The sequence below is a fragment of the Natator depressus genome, chromosome 1, assembly GCF_965152275.1.
Source record: "Natator depressus isolate rNatDep1 chromosome 1, rNatDep2.hap1, whole genome shotgun sequence".
Classification (NCBI taxonomy): Eukaryota; Metazoa; Chordata; order Testudines; family Cheloniidae; genus Natator; species Natator depressus.
The window spans coordinates 56,686,301-56,707,865 of NC_134234.1; the positions used below are offsets into that span (position 1 = coordinate 56,686,301).

At 40.3% G+C, this 21,565-nt stretch overlaps 1 long non-coding RNA gene across 1 annotated transcript in view; it reads left to right on the forward strand.

The window, feature by feature from the left end:
* LOC141991965 (uncharacterized) overlaps window positions 1-21,565 on the forward strand; it is a 63,029-nt gene that overhangs the window by 21,695 nt on the left and 19,769 nt on the right. The window contains exons 2-3 of the long non-coding RNA XR_012640503.1: window positions 2,516-2,598; window positions 5,063-5,108. This is a non-coding gene — a long non-coding RNA (uncharacterized LOC141991965). The remainder of the gene's footprint in view (window positions 1-2,515; window positions 2,599-5,062; window positions 5,109-21,565) is intronic.

The following is a 21,565-nucleotide window of genomic DNA, read 5'->3' on the forward strand; positions in this document are numbered from 1 at the left end:
GGTTGGAGCAAATGCGGTTGTATCGCAGAGCTTGGCTGTAGACGATGGATCGTGTGGTGTGGTCAGGGTGAAAGCTGGAGGCATGTAGGTAGGAATAGCGGTCAGTAGGTTTCCGGTATAGGGTGGTGTTGATGTGACCATCGTTTATTAGCACTGTAGTGTCCAGGAAGTGGATCTCTTGTGTGGACTGGACCAGGCTGAGGTTGATGGTGGGATGGAAATTGTTGAAATCATGGTGGAATTCCTCAAGGGCTTCTTTTCCATGGGTCCAGATGATGAAGATGTCATCAATATAGCGCAAGTAGAGTAGGGGCGTTAGGGGACGAGAGCAGAGGAAGCGTTGTTCTAAATCAGCCATAAAAATGTTGGCATACTGTGGGGCCATGCGGGTACCCATAGCAGTGCCGCTGATCTGAAGGTATACATTGTCCCCAAATGTAAAATAGTTATGGGTAAGGACAAAGTACCATATGCTGGCCTGCTATTATTATAGTGTTAATAATTTGCTGCCAGCATAAATGAAATTCTCAGCCATACCTCTAATTTTCTAAGAAGTCAATATTACATTCTGTTACTTTAGACATGAGACGGCCATCCTTAATGACAACATTTTTCATATCCAAAATGTGTATGTATAACAGAAAAGTTCTGTACTTGTGCAAATTCTCTCTTAGATTTTTAAGATGCCTGTCCCAGTAATAGCTCACCACCAAATAATTAAAATTGTCTAAAGAACGTTGGGGTTGGATAACAAGATATAAAATATCCACTTCAGAAAATCTGAGCAAAAAGTTCTTTTACTGTCATTTCTAGAATGAAGACTAATGCTATATCACATGTTTTGTTACATCTAAAACACTATGACATTTTTCATGGATTTTGTATTCTCTTCATATTAGGTTTTATAATTCTATAAAAGCCTCTGAATTACAAGCTGGTTAGGCAAGCAATGCATTATACTTCTGTGCAGAAGAATGAAGTCTCAATCTTCTTAGCATATGCGCAATGCGCCTCTGGTGGCATATGACCAGGATTCATCACATCAAATTTGGTCGGCTGGTTGGATCATTAGCTTCCCCTGCTTGCACAGGGTACTGACCAGGAGTGTAATGTGAATGCTGATCCATGTCCCCCAGTCTCTTAGTGATTGAATGGACATAAAATTCATTAGAGTACCACATTCTGCTCTATCTCTTCAAAAGAGTAGTTCTCACAGAAAATACTCATATCAACAGCAAAGAAAAAGATCTTCCACCTTCCAAATCAGAAATTATGCCTCTCAACCTGGGAGGAGAGACAGACATGTAACCCTCCAAGTTGTCAAGTATGCGAAAGAGAGGCTTCAAGGAAGAGGGTAGCTAAAGCTCAGAGAAAAGGGGAAAGCAGAAAAACAAGATGATAAAAAAAAATCAGAAAAGAACAGAGGTGAAACAGAGAAAATAAAGAGAAAATAGAGACAGTGGCAAATGTGCCAGGGCGCCTAACAATCACTGCAAGGAAAATGCTAACAAATAAACTACAGACAGTAATTCTTGAGTACAGGAATGAGAGCTATATGCCAAATCATGTTGGAATCATGTTTTACTAAAGGGGGAAATGGGAACAGGGAATGGGGGTAAGGAAATTGGAATCATGTTTTGCTAAAAGGGGAAATGGGAACAGGGAATGGGGCTGGGGAAATTGGAATCATGTTTGGCTAAGGGCAGGAATGGGAACAAGGACACAGATGTAAGGCTCTGTGGTGTCAGAGCTGGGAAGGAGGATACTAAGGAAGGAAACTGGAATCATGCTTGCTGGAAGTTCACCCCAATAAACATCGAATTGTTTGCACCTTTGGACTTCGGGTATTGTTGCTCTCTGTTCATGCAAGAAGGACCAGGGAAGTAAGTGGGTGAAGGAATAAGCCCCCAAACATGATTCCAAAACATGATGCAAAAACCTAATATCACACTAAATGCTGTTGCCAAATCTGTGCCATTATAATTAAGATTGTTTTATTCTTTCTACAATAGAACCTCTCACACCTCAATACAGTACTTCCTTTCCCATTACTTTTAAAATATTCTTTTAACTTTGTTGTGAATATTTTCCTTAGGCTGAAATTTGTACAAGACATTAGCCTAGAATTTAATTTTCTGTGAAAAAAAATTAAGAAAATCTATGTGGCTGTTTTGGAGTGCTAAAACTGTAGTAAAAAAACCCCTAAAATTTGTTTCTAAACACTTATGTTTCACAAAACTCACAGTCACATTTTCTAAAAGATTTTTGGGCCTGATCATCTCAAATTAGGACTAACAGGCTGCTGACATATATTATTTTTAAAAGTGAAATTAAAATGTTTAATTTAAATACATGAGATATTGCACAAATGGATATTTTTGAGTATATAAAGACTTTGAGTTTTAAGCACAAACTCAGCGTGCATGTGTGCCACTAGTATTTGAGTATTCTAAATTGCATTTTAGTCCTTCAACTAAATGTTGATCTTGGTATATATATTTTGGTGATTGGATAGATGTTTTCTCCTGAGGAAAAAAAAAGGAGGAAGAGCCTGTCCTGGATGTCTGAGGGAGGAATAAACGTAGAGCTTAAGAAAAAGTAAGTTAAACTAGTTATTATCCCTTGAGTGTGTAATAATAATTTCTCTTCTAAATTGCAAGTTTTTAATTATCTATATTTATTCTTAACAATAAAGCAGTGAATGAATATCTTGGGTATTCCACAAAATGAAAGTGAAGGGGTAACTGTTCTGCCATGATGCTTCCATAGCTGTACTATGGAAAAGTAAGCCTCACAAGGTCATATCACTAACTGAATAATTTTTTATCTAAATGTAATGAATTGCTTGCAGTTCAGTAGTTATTTGCTGATCAACATCACAATGTTTGACTTAAAACAAAATAATTTGAGAAATAGCATATTTGCAGCTATCTTATTCCGAGCAGAGAAAATGTACTGCACTTATTTGCATCTAATTCTATGCAGTTTGTACTATAGAGCAGTTTGTATTATTGTACATTACTTGTGTTTACTATGCTGAAGTGCACAGGAGCATTCAGTGAACCAAAACAAGTTTATCCTAGTCAGTGGAAAGGCACTAAATAGTAAGAAACCAGTAAGTCTGAAATGATGAATTATTTTCTGCATAATATTAAATATATTTATAGCAAGACAAACCTAAGCTTGTCCTTGTTGGGTTTCTGTATTCTGTAACATGAAAAGAGAGTTTATTTTACCTCTGTATTTGGCACTGGTGAGAACACTGCTGGAATAGTGTGTCTAGTTTTGGAGTCCACAGTTCAAGAAGGATGTTGATAAACTGGAGAGGGTTCAGAGAAGAAGGTCGAGAATGATTAAAAGATTTGAAAACATGCCTTATCGCAATAGACTCAAGGAGCTCAATCTATTTAGCGTAATCAAAGACGATTAAGGGGTGACCTCATTACAATCTGTAAGAATCTACAAGGGGAACAAATATTTGATAATGGGCTCTTCAAGTCTATTAGAGAAAGGTATAATATGATCCAATGGCTGGAAGTTGAAGCTAGACAAACTCAGACTGGAAATAAAGCATAATTTTTTAACAGTGAGGGTAATTAACCATTGAAACAATTTACCAAGGGTTGTGGCAGATTCTCCATCACTAGCAATTTTTTCATCAAGATTGGATGTTTTTATAAAAGACATGTTCTGTGAATTATTTTGGGGAAGTTCTATGGCCTGTGTTATACAGAAATCAGATTAGATGATCACAATAGTCCTCTCTCCATCCTTGCAACTCCTCCACAAGGGCCAGACAGAAAAGCAGACACTGCACTTGGGGTAAAAGGGGCTGAAGATACTAGCACCCCTGGCAGTGCAAATCACCCAAAGGGGGATGGGAAGGAAGCAAGGCAACAGTCCCACCATCTAGCACTGGCTGGCACTCTATGGTGCTGGCAGAGCTACCATATGTCAGCCAAGGAAATCTGGGAGGCACTATGACTCCTGAGGCACAATCCCTGAGAGGCCTGGTCTACACCTAAAATTTAGGTCAATCTAGCTACATTACTCAAGGATCTGAAAAGTTAATTAAGACAACCTAAGCCACAGGGTACACACCTCCAGGTCGACAGAAGAACTCTGCCCCACCCCTGAAGGCAGACAAGTACGTTACACATTGAGTCATACATACACAATGGTCCTTAGTGAGTGAGACAAAAGTATGTGCAATCAGCCTGGTTTACATATCAAATTAAAACAGGACCATCCTGTCAGATCCAATGTATTTTAAAAGATATATTCAAAACCTAAATATTGGACTACCTAGACAATGGTTTTACACTGAAGACTTTACATAACCTTAAGAATTACAGCCTTATAAAAACAGGAGAAAAAAGAGCAAGTGTACAACTTTCTAATGCAACAAGAAGAGTAAAACAACATGCACAATTTACCTTCTTGGTTCTTATGGTGCATCTGCACCAGCTCTGGCCCTTCAGCATATATTAACACAGCTTAGGGGTTGCTCTACATTATGCCAACAGCCTATGGTCTTTATAGAACAAGTCAATTGTGAACTGGCATAATGATTGTGTGCTCTATCCCACCCACTTGCACCACTATGTCAGTGTGTGTGTGGGGGGGCAGTTAGCATAGGAATTAAATACTCCATTTTACATCACCTGGGGGCTCCTGAGCTACACCAGAAAAATTCTGAGCTGGCCAGTTAGAACCAGATTCCTGAACAGTGCAGTGGATGAAACAGAAGAAAAGAATCTGGGCCTGTATTTCTAGGTTTAAAAATAAGCAAGTTTAAGCACTTTGGCTTATAAGGAAAAAGAACATAGTTCTATTTGCAGTTTCCACAGAAAGATGTTTGTTGCATCAGTTAAAAAGAGTATGTAGTTTACCCTAATATTTAATCTGTTACTTATCATCAGATCCATTTAATTTAATATACCGTTTGTAATTGAACCAAGCATGTAAACTAGAAGGGTAACAGATTAAGTTATTTTTACTATCTTAATATTTTATCCTTTTTAATTCTTTTTCTTCCCCCCCCCCCTTTTTTTTTTGACAGTTTTGTGGATGAAATTTTCACACAGTTGTTTTTCCAGTACTGAAAGGTAAGTTAACTCTAATTATATTCTCTGCAGTTATATTTGGTTATGTATAGTCCAGATAGGACTTGTGATCAGACCTGGGATTTTTCATACTGTATTTTGTTGTCAAAAGGAAGCATCTTTACAGAGTCCTATTTTTTTTAACACGTTACTCAAAGACCACTGAATTATTATTTTTAATGTTAATATTCTCTTATTACTGGACAAATTCATATTACAAAATTTTAAAGCTTTGAAAATAAGGCTCAGTAATGGAACAACGCTTTATACTATAATAACCTTAGAAAGTAGGATGGAATCCCACTCCTATAAAAGGATCTGCCCACAGAACAAAATATACAATGATCTTTGCAGGACTGACCCTATATTAACATCTCTGATACTTTACTTTTATAACAGAATATTTGTACAAGAAATACAAGTCCACTTCTGTCCTTCATCAGCCACTTTTTGAAGCCACAGTAGTCAATCCCAAATGATTTATGTCTTTAAATACTTTATAAGCAGCTCATTACATAATAACAACTCCTTTATATTAAATAAAAATAGCAAAGAGTTAAGACACAAACTTGAATATAATTATATGGTATACCCTTTTCTCTAACAAATCACAGACAATAAAAACAACCTGTTTCTAGTGATGGGAATTCTCAGTTACTGGCCTTTATGATCACAAAATCTACCTTTAAAAGATCTTTTAAAAAGTGACACAGTAACTGTCATTTTATAAATAATACTAATGTTTGGTGCAATACCAACATGATTATATAATTTATTGAATTTATGACTGTACTGTACTATTTAGGCTCACTGAGTACATACAGTACATTTGATCAAGCATTCTAACTTGATACTGTTCAGTAAGCATGAGCCTCTAGGGCAGAGGTGGGCAAATTATGGCCTGCGGGCCACATCCGGCCCGCGGGACCGTCTTGCCCGGCCCCTGAGCTCCCAGCCAGGAAGGCTAGCCCCTGGCCCCTCCCCCGCTATTCCCTCCTCCCCCGCAGCCTGAGCATGCACTCTGGCCCACCGCTCTTGCTGGGCAGCGCGGCGGCGTGGTTGGCTCCGCATGGTAAGGGGGCGGGGAGCAGGGGGTCCTGGGGCGGCAGTCAGGGGACAGGGAGCAGGGAGCGGTTGCATGGGTCAGAGGTTCTGGGGGGGCAGTCAGGGAGCAGGGGGTTGGACGGGTTGGGGGTTCTGGAGGGGGCAGTCAGGGGACAGGCAGCAGGGGGCGGTTGGATGGGGCGGAGGTTTTGGGGGGGTCAGGGGACGGGGAACGGGGGGGCTGGATAGGGCGTGGGAGTCCCAGGGGGCCTGTCAGGAGTTGGGGGTGTGGATAGGGGTTGGGGCAGTCAGGATACAGGGAGCAGGGGGGGTTAGATGGGGGTGGGGTTCCAGGGGGCAGCTAGGGGTGGGGGTCCCAGGAGGGGGCGGTCAGGAGACAAGGAGCTGGGGGGTTGGATGGGTCAGGGATTCTGAGGGGGGGGGCAGTGGGAGGGGAAGATAGGGGGCAGGGGCCAGGCTGTTTGGGGAGGCACAGCCTTCCCTACCCGGCCCTCTATATAGTTTTGCAACTCCGATGTGGCCCTCGGGCCAAAAAGTTTGCCCACCCCCGCTCTAGAGTATTTAAGGTTAACATGACATCTGACAAGCAATAACAGTAGATTCAATTTTTAGAGACTAATACTGGATACACAACTTACAGTTTTAAGTTATTCCAGGGAAAATCTACCCAGCAAAGGAATGGCAGAATACAGTTGCCCACAAAAGTTTACAGACTGTGAGCAGAAAATGGAAAATGTACTTCTGTGTTTTATTATTACTTGTGTTCTTTCAATTTTATTTATTGTAATATCAGGTCTTAAAGGACACATATAAATTAACCATTTAATTGAAATTATAAAGAAGTCATGTAAGTGGGTATCTGACTTTAGTCATCCATATAGGTTTATAAACAGAAAGTAAAAACAAAAAAGATAAACTAATATATAACACAAGCCCCCAATCCTACGAAGGGATCCATGTGAAACGATATTCTACTTGTATGGATTCTCTAAAGGATGGGAGCCTAAAAAATATACTCTTCAGCTATTTAATAAGGCAACCAGATCACAAAATACAACATACTTTATCACAAAGAAAACAAATTATCACATACTTTAAGGTATGCTGTGTATATGTAAAGAGAGGAAATGAGAAAAAATAATATGTCATCCTAGGCAAGAAGAGCTCAGCTGTAACTTAAGAAACAAAATAATATCTTATTTTCAAGAAAAGTATGTTTGAAAAAAATAACCCAAAAGTTTTGAGTAGCTAAATGCCTATCTGCCAACATCTGACATATATAATATGTCTATATATTGTCTATATATATAATATATTGTCAATATGTCAATATAGCCATATGAGGAGAAAAATGAGGATACACCTTTTAGCTCCAGGAAATATGCTGGACTAGAAGATTTTTTTGATGGAAGAATGGAAAAATGATAAATATTTATTAAAAATAAATAAATAAAGGATTATCTCTACTAAGGCTCAATTTCAGGAAAGGACATAACATGCTGAACATACATGCTCAACTTTGACATCAGTGGGACTTAAGCGTGTGCTTAAAATTAAGCACATTCTTAAATGTTTTGCTGAATTAGATCCTAAATAGGAAAGGTTAGCATGTAGGAGGAATATGGAAATGACAAAAAAAACCCACAAGGCTTTCTGTTGCTAAAGAATAGAGGTAGGAAACCTATCACTGTAAGAGAGAAAATGAAAAAAGTTATATTGAAAAAGCTGAAGAAAAATATGAAGTGCACAGCTTGGAAAACTGCAAAAGAGCAGATAACAGATTTTTCAACACAAAAACAATATTTTTCAATATGAAAACATGTACAAATGTTCATTTTCCCCTTATGTGCATAAAAATACACAAATAAGAAATATAAAACAAGAATGTTTAGCGAGAAAGGGAATGCACTAACTTCTTAAATTTTTTTAACCTTCTTTACAATTGCCATTGTTTACATTTTATCAAACTTTGTTTTCAGGAATTTGTTTAAACTCCATATAATGTGCTAGACACTAATCTAAGATTCCAAGAAAACAGATTTTTGTAAAGATAAACAACAATTAATACCAATTATAATAACACCCATAATATATTAATCATTCCTTAATACATTTGATAACACAAATAACTCAAATTACTACCAACACATAGATGTGTGATACCTTGTTTTGGAAAAGGAAGATTTCCCAACATTAATGGCATGTAGAAATAAAGTATGGGAAATCCTTCCCACAGAAAAAATTAGACAGGTACATCAGCATCAAATAGTTTTTAATGCATGCTTACCATTTGTGGAATTTGAACAAAATAAATATACAGATAATGATAAGAGGTTGACCAAATAGAAATTGGTCTTTTAAAGGGAACAGGTGCAGGTTATTATTAAGATCTGTTAGTACTTGCATAGACAATTCATGTATGTTAATAATGACAAAATTAAAAGTTTTAAAAAATAAATCATTATTAAAATCTATAGTATGGCAACATGAACTCTAATATACATTCACAAGCCTGATAAATGTTTTCAGCAAGTGGAGCTGAGATGTTTTATCTCTTGATTCCTGGGTGGTCAGGGTTAGAAAAACTTACCAGACACCTGACGGTCAGAAAACTAAACCTACTAGTCAAGAGGTAGATATGAAAGATAAGAATGTTGGGACCCCACCCCTGAGGTTTAGGGGCAATGTCCTGGTAAGAATGCCAGCTCCTCTGCCATCAGCTGCTAGGAAAAATGAGGGTACTGAGATGTCTACTAGAATGCTATTCCTGGACTATGTTTGGAGACTCTTTATCTTTTATACTAGTAACTAGTTAGTAGGCATCTTATAAATTTGAAGTTCCACCCTCACATAACTGCTGAAAAGGATAAAAAACATTCTATCTCCTCTCTCACCCACTAGAACATTCTGGCTACTACCAGGGTATTTAGGTCTCCTCTACTACTCTATGCCTCCCCAAGTCATCTGGTTGCTGTGAAAGGTTCCCAGCCTCCACTTTCAGGTCCTCTTCCCCTGTAAATAATTTCAGTGTCTGCTTCAGCTCACAATGTTCGAAGACAGCAGCAGAAAACTGAAATTTCTGGCAGTTTCACCTCTGCCTACAGGTAGGGTGACCAGATGTCCCGATTTTATAGGGACAGTCCCGATTTTGAGGGCTTTTTCTTATATAGGCACCTATTACCCCCCAACCCCTGTCCCGATTTTTTACACTCACTATATGGTCACCCTACCTACAGGTTTCTGAATAGGAATGTGAAACTGATTAGACTTTGACTAATACTGCTGCTTTTGACAAATCTACAAGCAGAAGCAGAGGCACTAAAACTATCTGCAGACTCAGGAAGGTGACACTACAGTTCACATTTGGTCAGAAAGGTTATCTTTCTAACAATAAGGGCCATAAACTTAATTTATTTTTAAATGAAAATTTTGATTCTGCAGAAATTAGTGGTTTAGATGCTCACACTTGCTCAGGTAAGCCTGCCATTTGCCCAGGGCAAGTTGATTTTCCAAACTCTGTATATGACTATCCTTTGTGCATCTAACACAGCACTGCCCAAAGTGGTGTGGAGTGTGTGACTTTGTGCATCCTGCTAGTAACAACTGTGTCTGCCACATTAAGGAGCACCCAATGATACAGCACATCAGTGCCCAACTGCAACATGTGACTATGGTGGCACTGTAATGTAGTGCCAGCTACTAGTAACTAGGAGCTAATTTATCCTTTCTGGTAGATTGTACCATCTGTTTTTCTTTCTTTTACCAGTATTTCTACTTTTACTTTCTTCTGGTTCTCTTGATTTCTTCCTTTTTCTTTGGCTTTCTTCAACTCACTTTCACTTCCCCATTACTGCTCCTGTCACATACCTACTTTCCCTCCTTCTCTGTTCTTTGCAGGGGGAGAACTTGTGTTGCGTTCACACACACTTTCTTTAGACCTTTCCCCCCCTTCTCTGCCATCATTCACAAATAATACAGAACCTCCTTCTCCTAGGGCAGCAAACTCCTGATCGGCCCCTTGTGGCCAGCAGAGGCTCTGCCATGGCCTGCTTCTGGTTTCCCTCTTCATGGCCCCTTACGACTTCCACACAGTCTTTCTCACAGCTAACACCCCCCTCCTACTGGGGTTTGTTAAATAATAGAGACAGTTCAAAACAGTCCTCAAGGTCCTCAAAATAAAATCCATTACCACAACCCAAAAGTTCACTTAGCTCAGGCTCTTCTACCACACAAGGAGCTCTTCTCCTTCCCCAGTCTGCTCTTCACAAAGCTGCCACTCCTGGCCCACCCTAGTGGAAGCTCAGCCTTCTGGATTTGGCTTTCTTCTCCTGTCAGCATTTCCCCAGTTCCTACAGAGAAGGGAGCATATATACTACTCTCCTTCAGAGAGCTCCTTGCAATTGGCTGGGAAAGAGGGGACTCTGCCCCATCCTACACTACAGAGCTCCTGCTCCTGGGCCCTTAAAGGGACAGTGTCGTGGGTTTCTCGCCCCCATCCAACTACTAATTCCCCAGAACCACTTCCTCTCGTCCAGCTTCTGCCATTTCCTGAGACTTTGTTTATTCCAGTATTCCTAGAATAGGGTTTTCTGGCCTTCCTCTAAGCTTAAAGGGCCAGTATACTCCATTACACTTCTGATTCCAATACTCTGTCACTTTCTATCCCTTCGCTGATTGAATGGGACCTCTTTCAAAACATTCTGCTGGCTGTCTGAATAGCAGAAGGGAAATAAAGAATATCAGCATAGATGTGCAGTGTTACAATATCACCACAGTTACACAGGGAGAACTCCCATACAGAGTTTCTGATCATTTAAACATAAAAGCAGGAGTCTTGGTAGTGATTGCAGGGACAGCACTTCCTCCGCAATCCAGGTAAAGGTATTTGTAATCACTCTATGTGAACACAGTGGCACATGACATTGCAAGTATTATTATTATTTAAGCACTAAGAGTGTGATGGACACAATAAAAGATATAATTCCTGCTCCAGGGAGTTTACAGTTTACTGAGCATATCTGATGGAATTCACTCAGAATTCCAGATCAGTTTAGTTTACTTAAACCAACTTTCACAAAGATACATAGTGCAAGTGCACATTTATTAACATTCCTGTATGCAAACCAACAGAAAATAATTACATTAGTAAATTTTGATACCGTAGCTACACAAATACTAGTGTAATCAGTTTTTACAGAATTTTCTCTCAATTTCAGAAAGATTGAGAGAGATAGAGAGTGTGTGTCTAGAAGGAGAAATAGATTTAATATTTATGAAAAGTGAAAAGAGAAAAAAATTCATATTTCCATATCTAGAAGCAATACTACTGTATCCCACATTTAGATGATAAATTATCCAGTGAATAATGAGATCCCTGGTAGATATGCTGTATATGTTTTTTAACAATAAGCTAAATGAGGATTTCTTGGATACATAACTCAAATTTCCCAATTCACATTTTTACCCATAGTCCTTTTTTTAATATTGACATATCAATAACTATTGGAAAATTCAACAATTTCAGTGTATGTAGAGTAAAATTTTCTGATCTTGTGACTCAATATCCACAAAATCTTAGTGCCATTAAGGACATGTTTTGACAAAAGTAATATATAATTTGCCTAACGTACTGCCAAGAAAACATAATTAGAAAGGTATGTATAAATGAAATTAACCCCAAAGTCACAACTTTTTTTAGCACAATGTTAAAACTACTCTAAGCAAAATATTTTAATGTTTTAGTATTCTTATTTCATACCCTTTGGCACATAAAAGAAAACAGATCTGGGGGAAAAAACAAGACTTACATTATCTCGGTAAGACGGCTCCGGAATTCACCCTGAGGAGTCACACTAGGGCCCCGATCATGCAACTGACTTCTCACAGGTAGAACCCAGCCCCAGTGTGACGCCTCATTGACTTCAATAGGGTCCAACTCACACAGAGTCAACTGCAGGATCTGGGCTATTGTGGAAAGGACAATAATGAAAGCTCCTTCACACACCTGCAAAAATAGGTACGGAGATAAAAAAAATTAATTATTAATGTGCTCTTGTGTCTTCTCACAGTCTAAGTGTAGTATTTATGATTTTTTTTCATTTGCATGTAGTTTTATTATTTGTTTTTTATTTAAATCCTTTTTTTAAACATTGGTTTGAAAAAAATCTTTAGGACATGTACGCTAACTGATATAATATTCATTAACATCCAAGGAGCTTTTACTGTTATATGGTACAAATATATATTTAGACATATTTTAACACATTTTTAAATCATTAATGACTCCAGTTTCTTTGGTTTATTGTGCAAATACCTATTTAGGTTCTGAGCCTGGAAGCTGAACTATGCAGGCAGATCCCTGAGCCAGTCCAGAGTCCCAAAGAAGTCAATGGGCTGGCGCAGGGACCTGACTGTATCAAGCAGCTTCCCAGATCAGGGCCTTAGAAAATATGTAATAAAAATTGTCATGAAAATCAGTTTAGCACTAGCCACTTTTTAAAGTTAAATTTGTTGGCCTTTTTAAACAACAATTCTTATGAAAACAGAGTATTGTTGATTATTTGCTAAAATTAAGCTTTTAAATCAAAGATGTTTAAGATACAGGAAGTGCAAAAAGTCATTTTAAACAAATAAACATCTCTCATTCCCTGTTCACACAGAACTTACATTCAGGTTTTTTTTTTTAAAAGAACACTTCTAGGTTGAGTCCATTCAGGGAAATGTCAACAGTGATCATGTTTTTATATAGAAACTACAAACTCTTTAAAAACAGGTTTGTAATGGACACCATGAAATAACATTTAACTGGTGACTCTAGACAAGGGACACTGTCAATACCCATGATGAGTCTAGCCTTCAAATTTGACACACTCCTAGAAACTTGCAGAGGGAAAGGTGTCTCCCATTTTTAAACATGCACACAGGTACAGAAGTAACTAGAGAACTAGTTCTCAAAAACAAAGGCTACATGACTTAAGAAACCAGCTCATAAACTAGAAGTAAATATAAATACATTCATAATATAAACACAATTCTGTTGGAATCAGAGATACCATACTATCTATCTGTTTCTCTGCTGGCTCTATTCTTGTGAGCAGACAAAAAAATTGAACTCACAAGAATCCTGTGTTCTACAGAGATCAGAGTCCAAAGTTATCAACATTTTCTATCCCCTGACATCTCTCCTGTGAGTGAGCAGTGAAGCAGATAAAATGTGTGCCCACTTTCACAATCCCAACAAATCCAGTGTCCTGGGTTTAGGACAGTTTGGCTCCTATATGGGACTTGAAGACTTGAAACTCTAGTTTTGGCAGGTAGATAGGTTTTCAGTTGGTGCAGGAAGGCAAATAAATAAAATTAAAATCTGCATTTCAGGGAGCATGTGCCAAATTTGAGACCAATCGCCTTAATAGTGAAGAGTATTTTTTAATTCAGTAACATGTTATATGCAGAGCCCTGGGTATTCTGTGATTCCATGGCTGAAGAATTCACCCCTTTCCGCAGAATTGTACTGCAGAATCTAAACTTTCATTTAAAAAAACTGTGGGTGAAATCTTGGCCTTATTTCTAATCCTTATGGTTGTAGAGACAGCTTCCAAAGCATCAAATGAACATAAACTGATGCAATGTTTCCTGCCTGAATCTGTGAAGAACCTGAAACAATAGCTCTGAGAGGCGTGATGTGCCCTATTCCTTGCAGTCAGGGCCCCTTGGATTCTATGATTCTGCAAACACAGAATTTGACATTTTCCCAAGATGGCATGGAATTTGGTATATTGTTGCAGACAGCCAACCCAAAATTTTGTCATCTGTCTCACTGCTCTGCTGCCTGCAGTTACCTCTTGCTCTCCATCTTTCCCTAAAAGAAGAGATTAAGTAGATTATAGTGCATGCTTCCTACACTGTTCCATGGAGCTAGGCAGCGGAGTGTGTCTAAGAGCTGAAGTCCAGCTTGCAGTTCAGTGAGTGGAGAGAGCCAAAAGTATAGCTTGGTGAGCTTGACAGCTAGAGAACAGCATAGCAGTCAAGGCCTAGGGAGCCAGGTAGATGAGACACTTGAAGCTGGCCACAAACCCTCCTTCTCTGACAGGGATGAAAAGAAGGTGGTTCTAAACCAGGCTGCTAAGAAAATATCATGGGAGTCAATGCCTAGAATTGGAGTTGGGCCATCTGAAAATCCTAGCAAAAAAATCCATCCTCAAAAATAATTGTAAAAAAATGATTATCAATCAATTTTACGTCAATTAGTGTTTTCAGTGATGAGCCACCCATGTGTGTGTTTGTGGTATGACAGCGGGATTAGAGTGAAAGTATTACATACTGATAGAATACATTAATCTAGAGCCTTCGGGTTGTTTCCACAGAATTTGGTCCTTCTGTGCCGCAGAGTCACTACACTTTTTTCAGTTGGTGCCAATTTTATATGTCCCTTCATGAAGGTGCAAAATAATAGAAGTGCAGTTCAGATTACCTTTTTTTAATATTCACCAAGACTGCAGTTAACAGGCAACAGGCCTATAGAATGCACTGCACTTCACCCCTTTCTCTGTAACTTCCTGCTTCTCTTCCACTCCCACTTAGCCTCTCCCCAGACCTAAAAAAGGTTCAGCGATACACTTTCATTCAATGAAATATTTTCAATGTGCACTAACTTTTTAAGAAGACAATGGATATTAAACAACCACCAGAAATTCCTGTCATTGCCTAGAACTAGCATTTAATGCTCTGTTATGTGAAATAACTTTTTATATCTTTTATGTCCTGCTTCACCCCCTTACAGGTTACACATGCATTGATATTCTTTTCCTCACTATTCTGCTGTAGCTGAACATTTTTGGCATGTGTTTCTTTAGCAGAAGAGACAGAGCTGAAATCAAAAGGTTCTATGGCAGTTAGATTTAGGCAACCAGTGAAAAAGGCACCAACTGAAAAAAGTGTAGTGACAGCCACAAAACTCCCATAAAGGGAAGAAAGGCAGGGGATAGTCAGTGAGGAAAAGTTAATAGGAAGCTGAGCGAAAGAGGAAAGGTTAGTAGGAAACAGGGTGTGTGAGAAGTGTAAGAGAAGTGAAAGTGTGTTAAAGGGAGAAAAGGGGATGGAACAAAAAAAGAAACAAAGGCCCTAATTCAGCAAAGCATTTGGAGCAGAATTTTCAAAAGCACTGACCTAACTCTGCTCCCATTGAAGTGAAAGACAGAGGTTAATTCTGAGAGCTTTTGAAAAGCCCACCCTTAAGCATGTGCTTAACTTTAAGCACATAAGTAATTCCACCCCTATGCTTAAGTCCCACTGAAGCCAATGGGACTTGACCACAGGCTTAAGTGCTTTGCTGAAGCAGGATGTGATTACTTGTGTGCTTAAAATTATGCACATATTTAAGAGTTTTGCTGAATCTGGTCTCATGAAAACCAGAGAAAAAGTGACTGAGAAAGAAAAAAGAAACAAACTGTGAAATCCACATTAAAAAATAAATGAGTTCCTGGTTATTTCTTTATGCTCTGAGCATAAAGGTTGGATTACTGCCTGGTATCTCTTTGGTTTAAATATAAAAATAAAAACTTGTTTTTAATACAATGAATATATTGTAACACAGCAATTACCTCTGGCGAAAGATAATTAATTCAGTGAGTGATACCATTAATACTAAAGTAATTATTGACACAGGGTTGCAGCCTTAACTATTAAGGGGACTCACAGTCCTCTATTCCTGCTTGCACTTGCACTTCCAAAACAGATTGTGTAATTAGCTGGGAGAGGGTTAATCTTTCCAATATTACTATCTCTATGGTAACAGGACCACAGAGATAGAAGGAGCTGTGGAAATCATGAAAGCAGCCAAGAAGGCGGTGCTCTCCATTACTTCTCACTCTATGATACTGCTACCATAGTGAAAGAGAAGACACAGAGACACCATCTCATAAGTATACCAAAAATCATCTGGAACACTGTCAGCATGCCACAGGTTACTTGTTATCTCTGTCCATCACCTGGAACCTATGGACCACATTTTGCGTACCACTGTTTAAAACTGTTCTCTACCAACAAGACAAGGAAAAAAGAACATCTTTATGTAATCATTAAATTATATTCCAAAAAAATCCTGAAATTTATCACACTGCTCCTTATTTTTCAGCCTCTGGTCATCATTTTCACACCTTTCCTAATCAATTTAAAACTGTGGAATAGTACCAGGTTTACTGCTGGAGGCATGCTGTTCTGGAGCAATGCAAACAAATGGATGAAATATTCTGAAACATATCCATAAAACTGAAAAAATAGGCTTTATATTAATTTTTAAAATAAATAAATAAAACCCGTAAATAAATAAAAATAATATTCTTAAAATAAATGCAAAAATACAAAAGACCTACATTTAAATCTCAATATTTTACAAAGAATATTAATGGGGAGAGTGAAGGATTAACTCTCAAATTCTATTCCTACTCTGCCTCTTTCTTATGATCTTGGGCAATTCACTTAATCTTTCTATGTTTTGTTTTACCCATCAGTAAAATAGGTATAATAAAATAATACTTTGCACTTCACAGAGATATTGTGAGGCTTAATAAAAGTTGATGCATGCTGTGAGGTCCTACAGGCCACATATCAGAAATGAGAAATTGGAGAAGCAATTGAACAACCTAAATTAAGCCAGGATTGGAGGAAACAGATTAGGTAGCAAAAAAGCAAATAAGTAAATGCTAGACAAAGAGTTTATGTTATAGGTGCCCAATCCTGCATTAATATCAGTGGCATTCCATTCAGATGCAGGAATTCACCCATACAGAATTCAAGGCTCCAATGCTTCGAACACTTTCACTTATGTTCAACTTTATTCATGTGAGTCATTCTATTGATGAGACTATTCATGGGGAAAGTTAAGCACATGCATAAATGTCTGCAGGATCAGGGTCTAAAGTTGGTATTAAGGGACTTATCTACAGAAGTTATTGTATCAATGACAATTATTTTTGCAAAGCCATGGACAACTGAAGAGGTAACAAAAGACTGAGAAAAACAATTACGATATCTGTTTTCAAAAAGTGAAAAAAGTATGGTCCTGGTGATTACCATTCTGTACATCTGTGGTGCCCAAACTTTTCCTGTCGTGCCCCCCTTACCAGTAATGGAATGAGTCTGTGCTCCCCCTCCATTACTGCACAGTTGGCTCAGCAGAGGAGACTGGGCTGAAGGTGGAGCTGGGGGCAGAACTGGCGATGGGGGAGGAGCTGGGGCTAGAGGCAGAGCTGGTGTGGGGATGGAGAAGGAATGTGGGCAGAGCTAGGCTGGGGCCAGAACTGGGCTGGGGGTGGAGCGGAGCTGTGGCTGGGCCAGAGCTGCGCAGGGGGTGGAGCGGACCTGGGTGGCACTGTGGGGCTGGCCTGGGCCCTGCCACACACACCCCAAATGTTTGGGGGCATGCCCCATAGTTTGGAGACCACTGCAGGGGTGCCAGAACAGGGGAGGGCCAGGAGGCCATAGTCCCATCACTATTTACCGGCCGTAAGGGTGAGCAATGGTGAGATGGGGCAGAGAGGAATGAGCCGGGGGCAGGGTTTTGAGGGGAAGAGGCGATGCAAGAGTGGGGCCTTGGGGGAAAGCGTCAGCACAGGGGCTAGACCACTGCTATACATCTAAGTTCTATCACTGCTAAAATAAAACATCCTGTGAAAGAACTGAATAGTCATGGAGAATAAACTACTTTCTCACCATTAAATGTTTTCCCTTCAGTTCAGGGTTGAAGCTCATTGGCAGGGCACCGTGAAGAAGTTTGCTGTGCCACTGCCCCCTGAAACTTATCTATGGATAAATATAGGGCTTCAGTTTCAGCAGTTGCCAAACTGGCACCTTTCAGGAGTGCTAAATTAACAACAAAAACATTAAAACAGCAAGTGTATTGATATTTAAAAACCAGCAACATTTGGACAGGTTTATCGATGTGCTACTGTGAAATCAAAGCTCAATAACATCTCACTTCTTTACTTAGCCCCAGCAAAGGAGGATGTGCTTCATTACTCTTTGGGGGCCTGGTAGCTATTTCAGGATCAATGTCAGGGGTTTAGAATGAAATATAGTATATCCAGCCTTTCTTGCCCATAAGGCTCATACTTATCTTAAGAGAATCATGACAGTAGGAAGACTTAAAGGTTAATTTGAGGGTTGGCTATTAAGAGTTCAGAGGCGGGGAAGGGTAAAAATGTGCTACAATTTTTTTTGACAAAATATTTGTAAGAAGGTCTACAAAACAGATGTACTTCTCAGTTCTGCAAATACTTTTTACTTGGTGTACTGTGTATTATCAGGAGAAGTTCCAATGAGTACGTCTACACTGGCGAATTTAGGACCTTTAATTCACCAACACTGCAACACTACCAGTAAACAATAGTAGATGTGGTATACCAACGTCTTGTCTACACTACAGCCTCTATCACTGCTATCACAAGTGAAGCTGCAACTGTGAAGAGTTACGGGTCCTAAATTTGCCAAGATAAGCTGAAGACTGGATGGCTATTGTAGACAGTAGAGGAGGGGTGGTAAGAGGACTAGGAGAACACGCAGCAAGTTAACGCTACTAGACTGGTCAGCCTGAAATTTCCACAGATATTATCAAACCTGAAGGAGGGCTGGTAGGAAAGTAAATCTGGAGAGAGGCATAGAGGAATTTGCATGGAGGCTGGAGGTCTAGTATGGAAGAGAGTTTTAGCACTCCTGGGGGAATTCTGTGCCACTGTGCATGTGCAGAATGCATGTCCCCCACAGATTTCTTTGCTTCCCTGCAGAAAAATGACTTTCTGACAGGGATGCAAAGTGAATCTGCAAGAGCAGTCACATATCCCTCCCTAGCAATTCAGGTACAGCATTTCAGGCACCCAAAGTAGCCAGCGGAGAGGTAAATCAGTGCAGGACTGAGGACACCCCAGCCAGTGGTTCCTACCCTGAGCCAGGATCAGCTGCTAGTCCCGGCTGGGCTGGAGGCAGGAGGGGATGGGACTTCCTCTTCTGCTGCAAGGAGTGGCTGGGACTGTGTCAGACCCACCCCCAGAAAACTCCCCCAGCTCCGGGAAGCTCAGCATCCTCCCCTGCTTCCCGCCCACATCCACCCAACCCCCATGCATCCAGACCTCCCATACCCTGACACCCCTACCAAGCCTCACCTGGTAATCCAGAACCCCCCTAGCCCTCCATACCTGAATCCCACCCCACTGAACCTCAACCCCTGCATCTGGAGCCCCCCTGCACCCATACCGCCTGCCTCCGGACCATCCTTGCACCCAGACCACCCCCCACTGAGCTCCCTGCACTCAAACCCCCACCCTGATGCTCCACCCCCTGCAGCACCCTGAGTCCCCACATCCAGACCCCCATGCCACTGACCCCCAACTAGCTGCACCCAGACCCCCACCCCACCAAGCGCCACTCCCCCAGCACCCAGACCCCCCTCCTGAGACCCCACACCCAGACCCCTCTGCTGAGCCCCAACCACCTTCACCTGGAAGCCCCTGCAGAGTCCCATTGCCTCTGCACCTGGAATCCACCCCCCCAACGAACCTCTGTGCATCTAGACCCCCACACACACCTAGAACCCCCACTGAGCTGCCTGCACCCAGACTGTCCCATACAGAATCCTCTCACCCCACACCTGGATTCCTCCACACTGAGCCCCTCTACACTTGGATCCTGCCTGGTTGAGCATGCCTGCCCCACACCTGGTATGCCTGGCGCAGTGGGGCAGGGCCCAGGGTGTTTCTGGGGCAGGACCAGGCCTTGTGCTGTGTCAGGTTCGGGTGCAGCCTGACCACTGAGTCCATGTTCCAGGGATGGGGGTGCTGCAAGGTGATCTCCCACCTTCGTGCAGCCAATGGCCTGTGCTCCCCACTCTCATGCTGGAGCCTCTGCATTTATTTATTGACAAATAAAACTTGCATAATTTTGCAGAATTTTTAAATATTGTGTACAGAATTTTTAATTTTTTGGCATAGAATTTTTAAATTTTTGGCACAGATTGCCCTCAGCAGTAGATCAGATAGAGATACAAGCTGGGCAAGGCACGGCTCAAATTGGGCAGGAGGGAAATCCCCCAAGCTCCACCCACAACCCAAATTCTGCCCATTTGGGATACCAAAATGAGATGCCACTCACAATAGATTGCACAGGTGTTCAAATCTGATCATACATGTTCTGCTGGGCTGCTCAGGCTTGGCACCCTTCAGTGGGATTTGGATACACCCACTGGATTATTAAGATACAGGAACAATAGACAAGTGTCTAAAGCCCTGGCTCCAAGTGTTGCGTGATAATGACAGAATCTCGATGTTCATTACAAACAAAAGTCTCTAACCTTCATGGTTGTGAAAAAAATCTTAAAAACACGAGCCAAGGTTAATTGATGCAATAATGTGCATCTGAGTCTGCAGACAGCATCCAGCAAAGGCAGCCATTATAGCCAGAGAGGAAACTGCTTGACCTGACATTCACCATCCATAGCAGACCAAGCGCCTGCTGATCTGGGGGGACCTGGCCTGGTCAAGGTGAGAATTTGGGGATTGGCTGTCCCTTGGCAGCTCAGAGACACCCCACCCCACCCCCGGCTCTGTTCTTCCCTCTGACCTTTAGCTTCACTGGTCAAATTGAGGGGTGGAAAGTGGTGATACTCTCCCAAATGCCTCCCACTTGTGACATCAGAATGGACATCACTCACTGTAAATTGCACAGAACTTCATAATATGATCATCCCTTTCCTTTTTTATGCTGTGATCAGCAGTCAAGTAGTTAACAATTTTGATATTTAAATCATTGTAATTGTACAATATTTGACTCAATACCCCATTGAGATCAATCGAAGTAGTTAAGAAATCAAGACATCTTCCATTGGTTTCTATTTGTGCAGATCTGTTCAGTTATAAGTAATAATGAGAATAACTTTTTTTAATGTAAGTTTCACTGGTTAGCTTAGATTTGAGATATAGTGAGATACTAGTGAATGATTGTATTTCTAAGTGTCTTGGAGATCTAAATGCTTGTTAGAGAGAGCCAAAAAAATCCAAAGAGAGCAAAATTTCAGGAAGTGTTTATTTTTTTAAAGTTTCAAATGGAAGTTTCTGCCTTTATATGAAATAATCTAGAAAATTCAAGTAGGATGTTAGTCTATGGCCCTGATTTTGCAAAAACTTATACAGAAAGTATATGATTACTAAAGTCAATGGGACTACTAACAGTGCATAACGTTAGCTATGTGCCTAATATCTTTACAGGATAGGGGCCTAAGTGTGTTAAGTATGGAGTCTAAATCTGAGGGCAATGATTAGATATTAGGGGATACAAAATCTCACTTTAGCTACAATCTTGGTGAAACCTTAACTATGAAGTTTTGATTGACAACATCATAATTCACACTA